This window comes from Thalassophryne amazonica, chromosome 11 (assembly GCF_902500255.1).
Source record: "Thalassophryne amazonica chromosome 11, fThaAma1.1, whole genome shotgun sequence".
NCBI lineage: Eukaryota > Metazoa > Chordata > Actinopteri > Batrachoidiformes > Batrachoididae > Thalassophryne > Thalassophryne amazonica.
Window position 1 is genome coordinate 46,439,867 of NC_047113.1, and position 20,520 is coordinate 46,460,386.

The window sequence follows — 20,520 nt, forward strand, 5'->3', positions numbered from 1 at the left end:
AGCTTCTAAAAAAGCCTTAAGACATACCTATTTACACAGGTCTTTCACAGCTCTCAGTGATTCTGAACTGTTGGCACCTTAGTATTTTTACTCCATTTTATTGTTTCTCTCACTCGCTCATCTTCAACCGTGTATCTGGGATTGGGTTGCAGGGGCAACAGCTCCAGCAGGGGACCCCGGACTTCCGTTTCCAGGGCCACATTGACCACCTCTGACTGAGGGATTCTGAGGTGTTCCCAGGCCAGTGTGGAGATATAATCTCTCCACCTAGTTCTGGGTCTTCCCCAGGGTCTACTCCCAGATAGACGTACATTGAACATCTTCCTAAGGAGGCATCCTTACCAGATGCCCAAACCACATCAGCTGGCTCCTTTCAAGCTCCCCACAAATGACCGAACTTCTCACCCTACCTCTAAGGGAAACTCCAGCCATCCTCCTAACGAAGCCCATTTTGAACGCTTGTTCTCGCGAAATAGTTCTTTCAGTCATGACCCAACCCTCATGACCGTAGGTAAAAGTAGGAATAAAGACTGACCAGTAGATCGAGAGCATCAGGCTCAGCTCCCTTTTCATCACAACAGTACAGTAGAGCGAATGCAATTCCGTCCCTGCTGCGGCGATTCCCCGGCCAAACTCATGTTTCATTGTCCCCTCCACTCGTGAGCAAGACCCGAGGTACTTGAACTCCTTCACTTGGGGCAAGACTACATTCCCTACCTGGAGTAGGCAAAATGGTAAATAAAATGGTAAATGGACTGCATTTATATAGCTCTTTACAACAATAATGCCTCACATTCACCCCGATGTGAGGCTGCTGCCATGCAAGGCACCCACTAGACACCGAAGGCAACCAGGCATTAAGGACCTTGCCCAAGGGCCCTTAGTGATTTTCCGGTCAGGTTGGTATTTGAACCGAAGATCCTATGGTCTCAAGCCCAACGCTTAACCACTAGACCGTCACCTCCCCTAGGCAATCCATCGGTTGTTTCTTTTATGTTTTATTCCATTCTATTGACTGTTTTATCTTAAGATTTACTGTTTTCAATCTGTTGTTGATCCTTGGTTTTATTTTTTCCTGTAGCACTTCTAGATTTTTTATTAATGGAAGGCATGTGCATTATAAATAAAATTTACTATTATTATTATTATAGCCAAGAACTCTGTAATTTATTATCAACCGTATAACTGTAAACCCCAGCTGGTATAAATATTAACATATCCCTTGACTAACAGGTCCACGTGAAGACAACACATGAAGTGTTTAGTTTCATCATACGAAGTTTTTATGTTCCCTCTGTCAATATGTTCGTCAGTGTTAACACTCTTTTTGAGATCAATCTTCAGTTATATGGAAGCACCTGGCATTTGGTCATAATGATTAACTTGGGCGTGTTCTCCGACAGAGACAGAGTATTTGGAAAATTATTGAGGTCAAAGTTGGAACAAGTTTAACTGATGTAAACTGAGTATAAAGCACTATGAAACTCAAACAAATCTTCAAAGATAAAGGCCTTGATTTAGTAAGATCCCAGATAACGAGTGCTAAACTGCGTGAGCAACCCAAACTTTTGTGCATTGGGATGGAGACAATTTTGATTTATTAAGAGTAAATGTGGAATTGATAGCGGGTGGTAATGTGAAGTAGACAACCATATATAAATGAGGGTTCTGTGTGTTAGTTGTTGTAAGGGCAAAATGAATGTAATCAAGTCACTAGCAGCTAACTGCTTTGTGCGTCTTTGCCCATTTAAACTCTTAATGTTTACAATAACTTGTTTTTATAAAAAAAAATTCTGTGTACAAGTATGCAGCGGACTGTTTGTTAATAATAAACAGACCTACCTTTCACCCATCTTCTGTATATCTGACTGGAAATACGCAGTTGTTGTGGAAACCTTTTTCCGGCAATAAGTAAACAACAGTAGCAACAGTAAGGAAGAGGCTAGTGACAATAGTGTTTAAACGAATGGCGCAAGCAAGAAACAATAGTTCTTGTAGAGTACCGGGCTGTTCGCGTAATGCTCAAAAGCAGCCATACTTGAATTTCATTCTCTGCTGATTGTGGTGTTTGTCGGAAATGGATTCAAGCTATCCGGCGGGATGAAGGATAGCATGTAGCTAACAAACACCTGTCCATCGATCATATTTGATACTATGAAATGCAAACACACGTACATGAAAACAGACATTACCAGAGACAAATGTTAGGCTAAGTGATTATGAAAGCATTCGGCTAACATTATTATCATTACACACAAGACGTTCACTTGGACAACCCCTTACCAAAAAATAGTACTGATAAGTATATAAAAAGTAAACTGGGAGAATACTTGAAACATATTTGCATGTACTACTTTTTGGTAAGGGACTACAGACCGAACAACCTGATATCATAAAGCTACATAAAACGTAGACAATAATAATTTACAAAGGTAATCGATATCCACTATGTCTATGGTATACATGCATTATGTCTACGTGGATATGCTAATGGTTTGACATTCTAGTTAACAGGTCAGTAACAGTTAGTCAGGGTGCCCTCTGTTCTTACCTTGATACTTATGGACGAATCTCTCGTGGAAAAATTTGTACCCGCTGTTCATTTTTTCTTTTTGGTGACAGAGTTTTCCTCCACCAATCTTCCAAAATGGGTGAAAGAAAGCTTTGGTAAATCAGTTAACAAAGTCGTGTACACTCTCTCCATTTTCTGACGGCGGGTATGGATTTTCTGTTGAGTTGACACTTAACAGGAACTCCGGTTCCACAACGAATATGTATTTCCACTAATGGAGAAAAAGTTCTATTAATGCCAAGGCTTCAAAACTTGCTAAATACAGATCCAACCAGTACCCGCTAAATAAATCTTTCCTAGATAAATCATTTTGCATGTTGCAAACCTCACCTATTGTATGTTCCCTCCCATAATTTTGCACACTCAGGCGGACAAACCCCAAACTACATATTCATGAAGGCACAAATGCTAAATGGACAACAATTGCCATTTTGCGCATTTGACAGGAGCAATCCACATTGTGCACTATTTGTACTTCAGCATGCAGGTGCATTTTTGTGCATGTTTTTTACACATGCAAACCTTTAGTAAATCAGGCCCAACATGGTTAAATGGTATTCACAAGGAAATATGTTAGAAATTAAAATGATACATGATTCTTTACATTCTACTGACACCAAGCAAGGTATGTGCTAGTGCACATACAGATCTTGCATTTAATGTAGCCTTTCTACATTATTGCAGTTTTATGTATTTTTCTTTGTTATATATTGTCTATGAATAAAAAAAAAATCCTAGTTCATTTACTTGTGGTTTACTATGTTTCAAAACTCATGGAGGATAATCAAATGGATGTGCAAACTAAATTTCCACAATCCATCCAGCAGGTGGCAGACACATCTATGCGACATAACACAGATGTGCCGGTGCTGTGTGTCACTGCCTTCACCACACCATGGAACCATCTTGGGTCCTGAATGGTAAACCGCCGGTCCATCCCCATCTCTTAAAACTACCTGTGTATTTGCAACAGCAAGGTCAAACATGCACATCCTCTTTGCCTTTTCCAGTCGCTAGGGTCATCCATATTAAGGCACCTATGTGCTGGATTATCATCAACCATCATCAATTTTATTTATATAGCGCCAAATCACAACAAATAGTTGCCCCAAGGCGCTTTATATTGTAAGGCAAGGCCATACAATAATTACGTAAAAACCCCAACGGTCAAAACGACCCCCTGTGAGCAAGCACTTGGCGACAGCGGGAAGGAAAAACTCCCTTTAACAGGAAGGAACCTCCAGCAGAACCAGGCTCAGGGAGGGGCAGTCTTCTGCTGGGACTGGTTGGGGCTGAGGGAGAGAACCAAGAAAAAGACATGCTGTGGAGGGGAGCAGAGATCAATCACTAATGATTAAATGCAGAGTGGTGCATACAGAGCAAAAAGAGAAAGAAACACTCAATGCATCATGGGAACCCCCCAGCAGTCTAAGTCTATAGCAGCATAACTAAGGGATGGTTCAGGGTCACCTGATCCAGCCCCAACTATAAGCTTTAGCAAAAAGGAAAGTTTTAAGCCTAATCTTAAAAGTAGAGAGGGTGTCTGTCTCCCTGATCCGAACTGGGAGCTGGTTCCACAGAAGAGGAGCCTGAAAGCTGAAGGCTCTGCCTCCCATTCTACTCTTACAAACCCTAGGAACTACAAGTAAGCCTGCAGTCTGAGAGCGAAGCGCTCTATTGGGGTGATATGGTACTATGAGGTCCCTAAGATAAGATGGGACCTGATTATTCAAAACCTTATAAGTAAGAAGAAGAATTTTAAATTCTATTCTAGAATTAACAGGAAGCCAATGAAGAGAGGCCAATATGGGTGAGATATGCTCTCTCCTTCTAGTCCCCGTTAGTACTCTAGCTGCAGCATTTTGAATTAACTGAAGGCTTTTCAGGGAACTTTTAGGACAACCTGATAATAATGAATTACAATAGTCCAGCCTAGAGGAAATAAATGCATGAATTAGTTTTTCATCACTCTGAGACAAGACCTTTCTGATTTTAGAGATATTGCGTAAATGCAAAAAAGCAGTCCTACATATTTGTTTAATATGCGCTTTGAATGACATATCCTGATCAAAAATGACTCCAAGATTTCTCACAGTATTACTAGAGGTCAGGGTAATGCCATCCAGAGTAAGGATCTGGTTAGACACCATGTTTCTAAGATTTGTGGGGCCAAGTACAATAACTTCAGTTTTATCTGAGTTTAAAAGCAGGAAATTAGAGGTCATCCATGTCTTTATGTCTGTAGGACAATCCTGCAGTTTAGCTAATTGGTGTGTGTCCTCTGGCTTCATGGATAGATAAAGCTGGGTATCATCTGCGTAACAATGAAAATTTAAGCAATGCCGTCTAATAATACTGCCTAAGGGAAGCATGTATAAAGTGAATAAAATTGGTCCTAGCACAGAACCTTGTGGAACTCCATAATTAACCTTAGTCTGTGAAGAAGATTCCCCATTTATATGAACAAATTGTAATCTATTAGATAAATATGATTCAAACCACCGCAGCGCAGTGCCTTTAATACCTATGGCATGCTCTAATCTCTGTAATAAAATTTTATGGTCAACAGTATCAAAAGCAGCACTGAGGTCTAACAGAACAAGCACAGAGATGAGTCCACTGTCTGAGGCCATAAGAAGATCATTTGTAACCTTCAGTAATGCTGTTTTTGTACTATGATGAATTCTAAAACCTGACTGAAACTCTTCAAATAGACCGTTCCTCTGCAGATGATCAGTTAGCTGTTTTACAACTACCCTTTCAAGAATTTTTGAGAGAAAAGGAAGGTTGGAGATTGGCCTATAATTAGCTAAGATAGCTGGGTCAAGTGATGGCTTTTTAAGTAATGGTTTAATTACTGCCACCTTAAAAGCCTGTGGTACATAGCCAACTAACAAAGATAGATTGATCATATTTAAGATCGAAGCATTAAATAATGGTAGGGCTTCCTTGAGCAGTCTGGTAGGAATGGGGTCTAATAGACATGTTCATGGTTTGGATGAAGTAACTAATGAAAATAACTCAGACAGAACAATCTGAGAGAAGCTGCGAGTTTGTGAGTTATACCACGGAGTCAGGCACTTCTGATTTAAAGCTCTCTTTTTCAGAGGACCTACAGCATCCAAAGTTGTCTTCAATGAGGATGTAAAATTATTGACGAGATACTCTATCTCACTTACAGAGTTTAGGTAGCTACTCTGCACTGTGTTGGTATATGGCATTAGAGAACATAAAGAAGGAATCATATCCTTAAACCTAGTTACAGTGCTTTCTGAAAGACTTCTAGTGTAATGAAACTTATTCCCCACTGCTGGGTAGTCCATCAGAGTAAATGTAAATGTTATTAAGAAATGATCAGACAGAAGGGAGTTTTCAGGGAATACTGTTAAGTCTTCAATTTCCATACCATAAGTCAGAACAAGATCTAAGATATGATTAAAGTGGTGGGTGGACTCATTTACATTTTGAGCAAAGCCAATTGAGTCTAATAATAGATTAAATGCAGTGTTGAGGCTGTCATTCTCAGCATCTGTGTGGATGTTAAAATTGCCCACTATATTATCTTATCTGAGCTAAGCACTAAGTCAGACAAAAGGTCTGAAAATTCACAGAGAAACTCACAGTAACGACCAGGAGGACGATAGATAACAACAAATAAAACTGGTTTTTGGGACTTCCAATTTGGATGGACAAGACTAAGAGTCAAGCTTTCAAATGAATTAAAGCTCTGTCTGGGCTTTTGATTAATTAATAAGCTGGAATGGAAGATTGCTGCTAATCCTCCACCTCGGCCCGTGCTACGAGCATTCTGGCAGTTAGTGTGACTCGGGGGTGCTGACTCATTTAAACTAACATATTCATCCTGCTGTAACCAGGTTTCTGTAAGGCAGAATAAATCAATATGTTGATCAATTATTATATCATTTACTAACAGGGACTTAGAAGAGAGAGACCTAATGTTTAATAGACCACATTTAACTGTTTTAGTCTGTGGTGCAGTTGAAGGTGCTATATTATTTTTTCTTTTTGAATTTTTATGCTTAAATAGATTTCTGTTGGTTATTGGTGGTCTGGCAGCAGGCACCGTCTCTACAGGGATGGGGTAATGAGGGGATGGCAGGGGGAGAGAAGCTGCAGAGAGGTGTGTAAGACTACAACTCTGCTTCCTGGTCCCAACCCTGGATAGTCACAGTTTGGAGGATTTAAGAAAATTGGCCAGATTTCTAGAAATGAGAGCTGCTCCATCCAAAGTGGGATGGATGCCGTCTCTCCTAACAAGACCAGGTTTTCCCCAGAAGCTTTGCCAATTATCTATGAAGCCCACCTCATTTTTGGACACCACTCAGACAGCCAGCAATTCAAGGAGAACATGCGGCTAAACATGTCACTCCCGGTCCGATTGGGGAGGGGCCCAGAGAAAACTACAGAGTCCGACATTGTTTTTGCAAAGTTACACACCGATTCAATGTTAATTTTAGTGACCTCCGATTGGCGTAACCGGGTGTCATTACTGCCGACGTGAATTACAATCTTACCAAATTTACGCTTAGCCTTAGCCAGCAGTTTCAAATTTCCTTCAATGTCGCCTGCTCTGGCCCCCGGAAAACAATTGACTATGGTTGCTGGTGTCGCTAACTTCACATTTCTCAAAACAGAGTCGCCAATAACCAGAGTTTGATCCTCGGCGGGTGTGTCGCCGAGTGGGGAAAAACGGTTAGAGATGTGAACGGGTTGGCGGTGTACACGGGGCTTCTGTTTAGGACTACGCTTCCTCCTCACAGTCACCCAGTCGGCCTGCTTTCCCAGCTGCTCGGGATCTGCCAGATTATGTCCATAGAAACGTGTCACATGGCCAAAATGTCCCTACATCACCATGTACGTGATTCTCCTGATCAGAGTCTCCCTAAGGAAGTCGTGTGCCTGACACAGAGTCATTCCAGTGCTATCCAAGTCTCACAACCATACAGTAAAACAGGAGGCACCAAGACCCTAAAGTCTTGGACTTTCGCTGTCCAGTAAAGGTATTGACTTCACCAAACACATCTGTCTAGCAACCTCATCACTCTTTCCAGACATCTGCTGATCTCAAAGGCTGAGGACCCAGACACATGAATGTTACTGCCGAGGTAAATAAATGTTTCTAGAAGTACCACACTTTCACCGCATACAGATACACTTCTGATGGCCAAGTCCAGGAAATCATTGAAAGCCCTGGATCTTATTCTTAATCCAGGACAATCACAAAAAAAGGAAAAGAAAAAAAAAAATCAACATTAATCACCAAAATAATGACTTCATTCACATTCTGTGCTCTTTTAACATAGTGAGCTATTACAAGATGAGAATTTTATTGTTTCTGAGTTATTTGCACTGACCCACACTTAGTCATCTATATTTTGCTCGTCCAAACTCAACACCGTTACCAGCATAAGGAATAAACTGGTGTAAACTATTCACTGTGACGGCTTCAAGCTATGAAGGCTAAGCGGCCTTATGTATTAAGCAATGGCAGAATTCACCACTACACGCTTGTTGAGGCCCCGCGGTGATTTTCTTTACGCAACAACAGAGGCAGGCAGAAAAGAGAAGACTAAAAGCTCCAAGTGTAAAAGCAAAGCAAAGTGATCAGGCCTGTTGATAAAGAGTCTATGAAATGATGGCAGATAGAAGAGAGAACAGGGTAACGCGATAAGCCCGAGATTAACAGCCAAAATAAAAAGAAAGGACAGAAAGAAACAACTGCTGAAATGGAAAGTCAGGACAAACCAGTGAGCGGAACAAGAGCTAATCAGAGTCTGATTATGCAAAGGACCAGAGGGGAAAAATCTCTGCCGTTGTGATCTCTACCATCTGTTAGGCTGTGGTAGGTCAGAGTGACCTGCAGTATATCTACAAGCTGCACACGACACGAACACTAATTTGTTCATTTGTTATTACTGCACAGGAAAGCGGCGAGCAGAATCAGCGTTTCATTTGTTGCCAATGCTTTGAGGAGAAACACAGATGCCCGCACACAGAGAGGAATGTCGAACTTTTCTGGAAAGTCAAACAGCTGAATGAAGACGTGTGCTCAGCTGTCCGAGTGATCCTCCTGAGGGAGGAGCAGCACGGTGACACAGGCCGCACTAACAGGAGGGCATCAAAAACCTCTCCACATAGACAAACGTCAGCGCGGCTGATAAAGTCAATACGGACAGGGTGATTACATCCGCCAAGGACGTAACAAAATCCTCTGCATTTATTTATTTGTCTGTCTGTTAGCAGGATTATGTCAAAACTACTGCACGGATTTTGTACCACAGATACATATTAGGCCCTGGAAGAACCCATTAAATTTTGGAGGTGATCTGGATCCAGATCCGGATTCTGGATCTAGTTTCACTTTATATGGCCTTTGAAGGATTACGTCAATACTACTTCATGGATTCTCACCAAATTTTCACCATATTAGGTCATGGAAGACTCCATTAAATTTTGGAGGTGATCTGGATCCAAATCCGGATTTTGGATCAAGATTTCACTTTATATACGTTTTGAAGGATTACATCAAAATTACTTCACAGATTCTCACCAAATTTGCACCAGATACAGTAGACATTAGCGCGTGGAAGACTCCACTGAATTTTGGAGGTGATCCGGATCCGGATTGGCGGACGTCAGAAATCTGATTGCTCTTGTTTTTTTTTTTAGATTGAACATCTGTACCATACAACCACTGAAGATCAGGCATTGTATCTACAACCATTGTATAACACCAAGTCATGACAACAAAAGTTCAAAACAATTCATGTCATCTTCGTTCACTCCAAAGAATCACTTTTTAACAGCAGTGGTGCCTCCCAATACTTTCTGGAACAATAGACCATTTGTGATGTACCACGTGACCACCAAACATGTTGAACTTGCACTGACACGGCTCTGTCTTACTCAATGTCTCTGGGCTTATGTAGGCTTCAGATAATTCTAGGAAGTGCTTTGTGGCCATCACCTTGATCTAAATGCCTTTACAAGTACATCACAAATGGTCTATTCTGCTGCCACTCAATAATGTGCTTCTAGGACTTGCTGCTAACCTCCGGGAAGTATTGGGAGGCTCCACGATCCACCACTGTTGTGAAAAAGAAGGTCCATTGGTGTGAATAAAGATGAGGCAAGTCAGGCTCACTCAACGCCTGTGGACATACTTAGTCTGTGAGAGGTTTTCCTATGTGTCTGCACCAAGTATTATCAGGAATGCCTTCTTGACACTGAAAGGACATTTTAGGATTTTAGGTTCTAAAAAGAGAACAATGTAACAATATGAGACAAATACACTCCCATCATGTATTTATTTATTATCGGACAGAAGTCTTTAAACATGCTCGCTAGCTATCACGGCCTATGAATAAAAATGCTCTGAATACTAGTTTACAGTATGCACAAAGGCTATGTAAGTAAGAAACTGTAGTCACTGGGGAGACTAGTAGACATGTTTTAATATAAAACCTTCAAAACTGGAAAAAAGAAAAAAGACATTATATAAAATTTCACATTGCTTAAAAATTGTTTCTAATATTGTCTAGTCCTAACTGTAACTGAATAGTGGAAATAGAATCCTTTGACGTAACAATTTTGTTACATATGTGACAAAAATGGTGTTACATTTTTTTTTATATAACATCTAAACAGACCCTTCTCATTTGAATGGTGGATTATAGATCATGTAGCATCGATCATTTGTCCTGGTCTAAAGAAAAATAGCCAATTTTACGATCTACTTCATTTTTCATTCATTGTGATCCATATGTTGCTCTCCACTAAATGACTGCACTAATATTTCGTACAGATGCTTCCATGATATGAGGATGCTATCTATTTCACGTGGACCATGCCTTGGCTAGGATCTATTTCATAGTCATATCAAACAAATAATGAATGTTTTCCCACTCATGTAATGAAAACAATATTTTCATTTGTTTAGCTGAGTTAAATGAAACATTCAGTCTTTCAGCTCATGCAAATATTCTTAGCATTGCACTCATAAACATTCATTACTGGAGCTCTTGGCGAAATCCTATTGTACCTGCATTAATGGTGAATGTCCACCAGGTGGAGATACTGCTTCATTTCAAGAACCTTGAGTACAGCTGTTGGACACAACCATGAACCTGTTGGTTATAGTAGTAGATTTGTATAATATCTCTTAATTACAATGACATAGTAGTGCCACATGACTGTGCCACACTTCAGCAGTACAAATGCGACATCACACTTTAGCTATCGTTGCTTTTTATTGTCTGGTATTACTATCGACAGCCATTAGCAGGTACTTGCCAGCGTGCGGCAGCTTGTCAAAGCCTTGTGGCGAACAGTTTACGATTTAATCAATATTTCGAAATAGGGCTGCCACGACTAGTCACGACTACGTCGACTACTGAAACTGCTGACAACTAATTTAGCACTCGACAAGTCATTTTCTTTGAAACTTGAACCAATGAAGCAGTGCTTCGATCCGCTGCTTCGTTGGATCTTTGCTTCGCTCCTCTTCAGAAACGGCAACTCCGATTCTTATCCCCTCTCAAAGCCATTAAAATATGTCAATTGTGAGTCACTTTTGTGCGGATTAAAGTGACTAACTGGGACTCCTATCTTGTTACGAGAAAGAAATGAGAATCGTCCTCCGTCCGTTCCGTTGCTCCAAACACTGCGCCGCCGAGTCAAGTTAGAAAGATAGGGTCCGCTCGGAATTAATAACTTCAAAGTGAATTGCCATTTAAATCAAATGACACCTCTATCCAAACGTTGTAATACAAACAATAAACTGCAATCAATCAAAATGTTTTTATTTTCCTACCAAAATGAGACATCCTGGCTGACATGCAGCAGCCCAAGACTGTATGTCTGCAGACCTGCAGACTCCAGCAGCCGGCTGAGCTCTGTTCAGACGTACGGAGAGACATTGATGCCATTAATGTCTGAAAGGAAATGCTTTTGACAAAAACTACAGATTTTTTTCTATGTTCAGAGATCAAGGATCCACCATGTAGAGTTTATTTATGTCCAGAGATCAAGGATCCACCATGTAGAGTTTATTTATGTCCAGAGATCAAGGATCCACCATGTAGAGTTTATTTATGTCCAGAGATCAAGGATCCAGTGAGCAATTTCATATTTATTTACTTTAAGACTCAATAAATGTTGCTGACATATAAAACCTGTAAAGCCTACTTGTAGCACACAGAAAATTTACAGAAGATATCAATAAGGGAATCGATAAGGAATCGGATTGATAAGCGGAATCGATAAATGGACTGCATTTATATAGCGCTTTTCCATCTGCATCATACGCTCAAAGCGCTTTACAAATAATGCCTCACATTCACCCCGATGTGAGGTTGCTGTCATACAAGGCGCTCACTACACACCGGAAGCAATAGGAGATTAATGTCCTTGCCCAAGGGCCCTTAGTAATTTTCCAGTCAGGCTGGGATTTGAACCGAGAATCTTCTGGTCTCAAGCCCAATGCCTTAACCACTAGACCATCACCTCCCCTAAATTGACATAAATAAATAAATAAATAAATAATTGATAATAGTATCGATATCGACAAAATGCGATAAGCTGCAATTTACATTTGATCCGACGAGTCGACTAATCACAAAAATAATCGTTGACTAGTCGACTATCAAAATAGTCTTTTCTGGCAGCTTTATTTCGAAACCTACACTAATCCTACACCTATTGTGAGTTCACTGTGATGTAGATGATTCCTTGCATCTTAAAAACATGCACTTATTTACAGTTTATCTGCCTCAAATAACCCCTGGCTTTTTTTCCCACACATCTGAGTGGGATGTACGGCCCGGCCGACTCTCCGTCACCTGTGTGTCACACAAAAGTGGGATGATGAGATGGCAAAATACAAGTTTGTGTAATGACTTTAACCTTGGCCAGTACTTAGGACGCCCCACTGATTACAGGTGATGCCTCAGACGGAGACAGCAGCACAGAATCCTGCTCTCACCTCTGTCAATTAGCCTATAATCTATTCCCAAATGACAGGAGCGGTTGCCATGCCGTCAGCAACAGCAAGAAGTCCCTTCAGCATGCGCCCACAAACAGCACACTCAAAGGAACCACTCCACTACTCCTCAGGTCAGAGGTCACCTGCGGCCTCTGGTCTCCATAACAACAGCGTGGCAGTCCCCAAATCTGAAGTGTCCCACCCGTCCCCCACCTAAACCACACACACACACACACACACACACACACACACACACACACACACACACACACACACACACACACACAGATTTCATCCTCCAAGTGCTGTAAATGTGTAATTTGCATGAATTTTTTCTATTTGCAACAGTGGAACTCTTTTAATCCCATGCATTGTTTCGAACCTATGCAGACAAAATGTTTTTGCCTCGTGCACATAAAGTTTTGAATCGTCCACGCCACGCACTGACACTAACACGCACTCCAGCTACAGCTGGGGATCATCATGCAAAGATCAGACAAACTAGTGCTCACCGTGTTTTGTGTGCAGGGCATCTCTGTCTCAGCTGGCAGCGAGCTGCGGGTCTGTGCCGGAGCTCTGGCCGCTTACGCAAAAAAAAAAAACCAAACAAAAAACAACAACCAAACAAACAAAAAACAGCGTGGACGTGGCTCCTTGTATTCCACGCAGCGTGGAGAGAGACAGAGAGAGAGAGCACTCTCAATGGACTGTCCCTTTTCCCTCTCAGGTTTGAATGGAGGAGACGGACTGTGTGTGGAAACACGAGAGGAGTGGAAACGTGTGTCTGTCCCACACTGACGACACACACACTCTGCCTATTGTGACGAGACAGCGCCCTCTGGTGTCCAGGAAACAACATTTTGTGTTTTATTTATTTATTTATTTATTGTTTATTCGATGACAATGCACATTAATGAACACTTAGTACATTTTCATGCCTTAGTGTAAATATGCCAGATTTAGCTAAAAGCTACTTTCCATCTGTAGTCCTCAGACACACAACAAACAATTACAATAAATAAATTAAAACAAAACATGAGATTATGTACAATACATCTCACCTGTGTTGACAGGTTTGATTGTTTTTGAGCCATTTTTTTAAAGCTCAATTTTAAAAGCACTCGGGGTGGGACTGTCTCCTATCCTTGTTGGTTAGGATTTCTATGTCTAATAAATTCCTCCAGAGTAGGTGGGGCTAGGCCATGGAGAGTTTTATAAATGAGACAAGCACGCTTAACATTATAAAGTTGTTAAAACTTAAAAGATAACATTTCTCCAGAATTTCACAGTAATGAGTGGAATATGGTTTTTTAATGTGTAACAGGGTTAATTATACAGCAGCAATGTGTGTATGAAAAATATGTTTTACATTAGTTATTGGTATAATTACACAAAATCTGTATAACCTTTATTCTATTTTTATTCATTTATTTTAGTTAATACTTGACAGGTTGGGCCTCCAGGTCAGTATGTGGAACTTTAGTATGCACCTGTCCCCTTACGTTCACATTTTAATGTGACACCGCCCTCTATAAGTAGTGTTTCGTTACTGATGTCAGAGGGAGAGGTAAGTTGTCTTGCAGTCGGGAGGGAATTTCTGTTTTAGTCTTGGTTAATTGCATATTTTTTTAAGTTTATTGGCTAGTTTAGGTTTGTTATAAAGTACCTACGATATGCTGAAACATATATCTGTGTCATTTAATTTGTGTAGGGGCATGTCATGTAGAAGCCACTGACCAGAGGATTTTTATTTTTTTATTTCACTGTTTGTCAGGTATGTTATATCCCGTTTAAATGATTTAATGTATTATTTGTGTTTCGCCCTTTTGTTACTGATGTCCGAGGGAGAGGGGCATGTCATGTAGAAGCCACTGACTGGAGGATTTTTTTTTTTATTATTTCAGTGTTTGTCAGAAATTAAATAGAGACGACCTCCAAAGATACCCACGTCTGAGACTCTCCTTCAAACACAACGCAGTCAGTCACCACCGGTTTTACACACACACACACACACACACGTACGTATGTATGTATTCTGAAATTTCTCCATTGAGCGATGAATAAAGGCTTATCTAATCTAATCTAATATATATATATATATATATGGGTGTATTAGGGGGCTCATTTCAGTACAACAAAGCAGCAGCTCTACTCCGAAACTCTCCCAGTGTCGCCGACCGAATGGTCCCCCTTAAAAATCAGTCCACCCTGCCTTCACTGCGCACCTGTCATTTCTGTCCGTCAGTCATGGTTCACAGATTATCACCTTGTTTCTGCTTCAAACTGCACTCCAGTCATCGTCTGTCTCAGCGACAGATATCTGAAGCTTTTGTACAACAATTTTTTCCACATAAATTTCATAATCAAAGACAGAGGAAGTGATCGTGCTGCAGCCAGATGAGCAACTTGCTGCTGCGTTCACTCAAGGGTGCAGTTTAGAACTAGAAATTGGGGGGGACAAAGTGCGAGGCCCGCAGGGCCGAAGCCCATAGGCCGGGGGTCTGGGGGCCGCTTTAGGCCCCCAGAAGCCAATGGTTTCTAGATAAGCTCAGATGCATTCTGAGCATCCAGAACAGTAATTTTAATGTTTTGAGAAGACCATAAAGTGGACACCATTTGACTTATGCAATTTGAAACTGTGGATATAAGTACTTTATTCTGAGAATAGCCAGCATTGATTTTATTAACATCCTGGTGTAAATAAGGTATCACCACATGTGTAGAACTCAAAAAGAATGATAGGTTGAGTTTTCATTAAAAAACAACTGCAATGTGGTAAAATGTATTCATAAATATGACAGAACAGGCTCTTAATAATTATTAACTATCGCATACTGTATTTTTTTCTCAAGATTTGTTTTTGCATAAATTTGAAAAAAACAACAGATCATAAGTTTAGGATAAATTACTTATAATGAATTTAATTTTCGAAGTGGCACTAATGACAACACTCATACTGAACATAATTTCGCTTGCATAGACTGATTTTGGAGATCAAGCAATAATTGCAGATGGGCTTTCTGAGGTCCTAGATAGCTTTTCTGATTTCCTTTTCTAACTTTCAGAATTTAGTAAATTAGCCTATGGTCCATTGATACTTATGTGTAGACACTAGTCCCTAGAGGCAACTATTTTTGGTTTCAAATCTGGGCAAATGCAGTCCCAGAAAATTCTGAATGTGACAAACAAGAAACAGGTGTTGTAAACAAGTCAGTGCTGCTAAAAATACAAACTTGCAGAAACAAAGATGCTATTCTGACATGGTTTGCACATAAGACTGACATGCTTTGCACATAAGACTGGCATAGCATGTTTCAAGTACACACATATATGTCAGAAGGTGTGGGGGTACATACCATATTCTGTCCCCCCTGGTTGAAAAAGCGGGGGGGGGGGGACATGTCCCCCCTATCCCCCACCAAATTGCGCCCATGCATTCACTGCGCCTCCGCCATTTCAATGCATCAGTAGCGACTCACCAATTAAAAATTGTAAAAAAAAAATTGTACCCGAGTTAGCTAATTTACCATATGAGGAACGTTTGAAGCATTTAAAACTTACCACCCTAGAAAATAGAAGAGTACATGGTGACATGATTGAAGTGTATAAAATTGTTCATGATCTTGTCAGGTCAAATACCTTTTTTCATAATACAATTTACCAGGTCTTAACAGGCCACTCTTTCATGTTTGATGTAGAAAGATGTAAATATGAGTTAAGAAAGTACTTTTTTCAAATAGAATAGTAACTTTGTGGAATAGTCTGCCCTATTATGTGGTTAATGCACCAAGTGTCAATACTTTTAAGAAATACAATGATGATTTTTATGTTTAACACTTACGATGTGTTTTATTATACCTCTGTGCTGTATATGTTTCTATTTTCACACAATAAATGAATTATGAATTAATTATTGCCTCGTTTCTGCTTAAAACGGCCTTGTTTCTGCTTAAAACTGACTTTAGAATTATTTACGAGGTTTTACTTTGTCATCTGATGGTTAATAATCACATTATTCCCTTTGATCGCTTTGGGTGTTGAAAGTCCGTCTCAGACAAGCTGCTGTGGTCCCAAATGACACATGCGCAGTGAAGGCAGGGCGGACCAATTTTTAGGGGGGATTGTTCGGTCTGCGACACCAGATAGTCGAGCTTCTCACCCTGTCCAGGAGTGTTAGCTCAGATACCCGACAGAGGAATCTAATTTCCAGCACTTGTATCCGTGATCATATTCTTTCCGTTATTACCCAAAGTTCATGACTGCAGAGTGAGGATAGGCAACCCAGTCTCACGGCAAGTTGTGATTCAGCAGCACGAAATATACATTAATCTGTTGGTTCGTGATATTGTGACGAAAAGCACTTCATTTTTGTCATGAGTTTAAAAAAAACCCTGTCATAAAAATTTGACTAATTTCGTCACAGGAGCACGAAAAAAAAAGTAAGACTGGACTGGGATAGGAGCATAAATCGACTGGTAATTTGATTGCCTCACCTTCTGGCTCAGCTCCTTCATCATAATGGTCCAGTACAGTGTTTATAAAACATCACACATCACCCCAATCCCTTTATTGATCTCTCACTCCAACTTACCCCCACTCTTGAACAAGACCCCAAGATACTTAAACTACTCCACTTGGGGCAATAACTCTCCCCTGACCCAGAGGGGACAGTCCACCATTTCCTGACAGAAGACCATGGTCACAGATTTGGAGGTGCTGTTTCTCATCCCAGTTGCTTCCCACTCAGTCTCAGACATGCTCAGTGTGCATTGGAGGTCAGTGCCTGATGAAACCAACAGAACCATATCATCTGCAAAAAACAAAGATGCAACTCTGATGTCAACAATCTGGACACCCTCCGGTTCCTGACTGTGCCTTGAAATCCCATCCATGAACATCCCAAGGGAAGCCATCAGGCTGAAGAAGGAGGCCTTTCATGTCTGGTTGGCACAGAGGTATCTGGAATCAGCAGACAGTTACTGGCAGGCCAGAAAAACTGCAGCCTCAGTGGTGGGTAAGGTAAAAACCCAGGTATGGAAAGAGTTTGGAGAAGCCATGAAGAATGACTTCCAGTCTGCCTTGAAGGGATTCTGGCAAGCTGTCAGGCAAATCAGGAAGGGAGGCGGTTCTTAGACCAGACTGTGTTCTGCAAGGGTGGAGAGGTGCTATTCTGGACTGAGAATATTGTCAGGCGGTGGAAGGAACACTTTGAGGATCTCCTCAATCCCGCTGACATGGCCTCCATTGAGGAGGGGGGACGGAAGACTCAGGCAGATCTGGTGCCATCACCCTGGCGGAAGTCACAGAGGTAGTCAATAAACTCCTAGGTGGCAAGTCGCTGTGGGCCGACGAGATCTGTCTTGAGATGCTAAGTCTCTGGATGTTGTTTGACTGTAATGGCTGACACGCTTATACAGTGTTGCGTAGCAGTTGGGGACAGTACCTCTGGATTGGCAAACAGAGGTAGTGATCCCTATCTTTAAAAAAGGGGACCAGAGAGTGTGTTTCAATTATAGAGGAATCCCACTTCTCAACCTCTCTTAGAAAACCTATGCCAGGAAACTGGAGAGATGATTTAGACATTAGTGAACCTTGAATTCAAGAGGAGCAATGCGGGTTCCGTTCTGGTCATGGAATGGTGGACCAGCTCTTTACCCTTGCAATACTATTAAAAGGGTCTTGGGAGTATGAACTGCCAGTCTACGTGTTTTTTTGGACTTGGAAAAGGCATATGACCGGGACTCGAGGTGTCCTGTGGCGGGTATTGTGGGAGTATTGGGTACTGGAGCCACTGCAGTGCATGATCTGGTCTCTATATGACCAAAGTAGGAACTGTGTCTGCATTCTGTGCATTATGTCAGACCTGTTCCCAGTGGGTGCTGGACTCCGTCAGGCTGCCCCTTGTCACCAATCCTGTTTGAGATGTTCATGGATGGGCAAACATATTCTGTAATACATAATAGTTTGTTCATCAATTAGTTGTTTCAGTTTTTGCTTTTTGATGCTGTATGAAAAAAGAGTACATTAATTATTGGATAATTAGCTCTAATCCACTCTGTAAGGCAAAAGCAAAGAATATGTTCAAATCAGGCAATCAACCCCTTAAATACCTTGGTCATGAAGGAATGAACAACAGCAAACAAACAAACAAACAAAAACCAACAAACAAATAAAAACTAAAATGAAAAGACAAAGATTTATGCATTTTAATCATTTGGATTGTGTTTTAATATAAAAATTAATAAAATTAATATGGGGTTAATATGTCAATCAAACATTAATGAATCAGGTAAAAACAAGATTAGGTAACATATTTTAAAAACACAGTAACAAGATTTATGCATTTTTCATGAACAAGAATTAATCCAATTTGTTTCACATTCATATGAACCAACTTAAGTGACAAACATGCCTTAAATTTAGTTTATTATTTTAGGTATTAAGTTGCTTTTTCAGTGCACAATAACACGTAACATGACAGTGTTAAGGTCACGTGATACGTTCCATTCCTATTTTTTACCACATGTATCCCAGGTTTTATTTATTCATTTTTCTACAGAATGAGGTGGTGAAACTGTTTGATTCGTTATCACTTGTGTAACTGAATAAACAATCAAATGAATGAAACTGCAATAAACAGCTTTCCCTCAGGTACAGAGATAAGAAAATTAATTAACATCCTGACGACACTTTACCATTGACTTCCAGCTAATAGTGATGAAGGCAGGGGAAGTATTCAGAGCAGTTCTGTTACTGTCCTTCTTGTTGTTTGTCACTCAGGGTTGCCACAGCAGATCTAGTGCAGGTCCATTTTGGGATTTGACACAAGTCTTCCACCAGATGACTTTTAAGACACAATTCATGTTCTACATGGAGAAACACACACACCTGGTTTCCAGGCCAAATACTAATCAGGACCTACTCTGTTTCACTTGAAGATCTGATGGGATCACATGCACACAAAAATGCATTCAGTAGTTGCTTTAAACAAACAAACAAACAAAAATTTCCAAATATCAGGGTGTTACTGAAATAGTGCTACTGCCTGACAATATGGGGACATTTTCACAACCGGTCATAATGAAATATAAAAGCTATTTTTTATGAATATATGCACCAGTTTTAATGATGTCAAAGTGTAAAAATTAGTCACAGCTGCAGTCTTTTTCAAGTCAACAGATTATTTTTAATCAATTTCACTGTTATCAGGTTTGAAACCTCAGTGGTGTTGTGACACTTGTTTGTTCCTTTGAAAATTGATAACAAGATAAATGCTCATCACAAGCCTTGCTTTGCACATGTGTTCCCTATATAATTTGCTGAAGAATTTAGACTTTTGCCCTTCAGATGGCTGATTACCTCTGAACCATCTCTGTCTGATAGCTGAATATGTGTGTAGCTCGAGGTGATGGATTACATTCCAGCATAATGTGGATTGTTCCAAAGTGGAGCAGAAAGTGGCATGTTCTTGTCAGATGTTGTTTCCCCTTCTGGATAAAAATGTTTGTTAACCTATTACCTTGAAACCTTGCATATTTTGTACCGGTTTTCTGGCAAAAACTGTGGAAAGAAGTGACAAATAAATACAGTGAGGAAAATAAGTATTTGAACACCCTGCGGTTTTGCAAGTTCTCCCACTTAGAAATCATGGAGGGGTCTGAAATTTTCATCTTAGGTGCATGTCCACTGTGAGAGACATAATCTAAAAAAAAAAAAAACTTTGGAAATCACAATGTATGGTTTTTTAATAATTTATTTGTATGTTGCTGCTGCAAATAAGTATTTGACCCCCTACCAACCAGCAAGAATTCTGGCTCACACAGACCTGTTAATTTTTCTTTAAGAAGCCCTCTTATTCTGCACTCTTTACCTGTATTAATTGCACCTTGTTACCTGTATAAAAGACACCTGTTTGCACACTCAATCAATCACACTCCAGCCTGTC

At 40.4% G+C, this 20,520-nt stretch overlaps 1 protein-coding gene across 2 annotated transcripts in view; it reads right to left on the reverse strand.

The window, feature by feature from the left end:
* The window catches only part of n4bp3 (NEDD4 binding protein 3), an 81,647-nt gene extending 68,283 nt beyond the window's left edge, over positions 1 to 13,364 (reverse strand). The window contains exon 1 of one of the 2 annotated variants that reach the window (XM_034181483.1): positions 13,088 to 13,106. The gene's annotated coding sequence lies outside the window, so the exon portion shown is untranslated. Of the gene's footprint in view, positions 1 to 13,087 lie in introns of both variants that reach the window. The other variant, XM_034181479.1, reaches the window with a different exon arrangement.
* Positions 13,365 to 20,520: the final 7,156 nt, after the last annotated feature.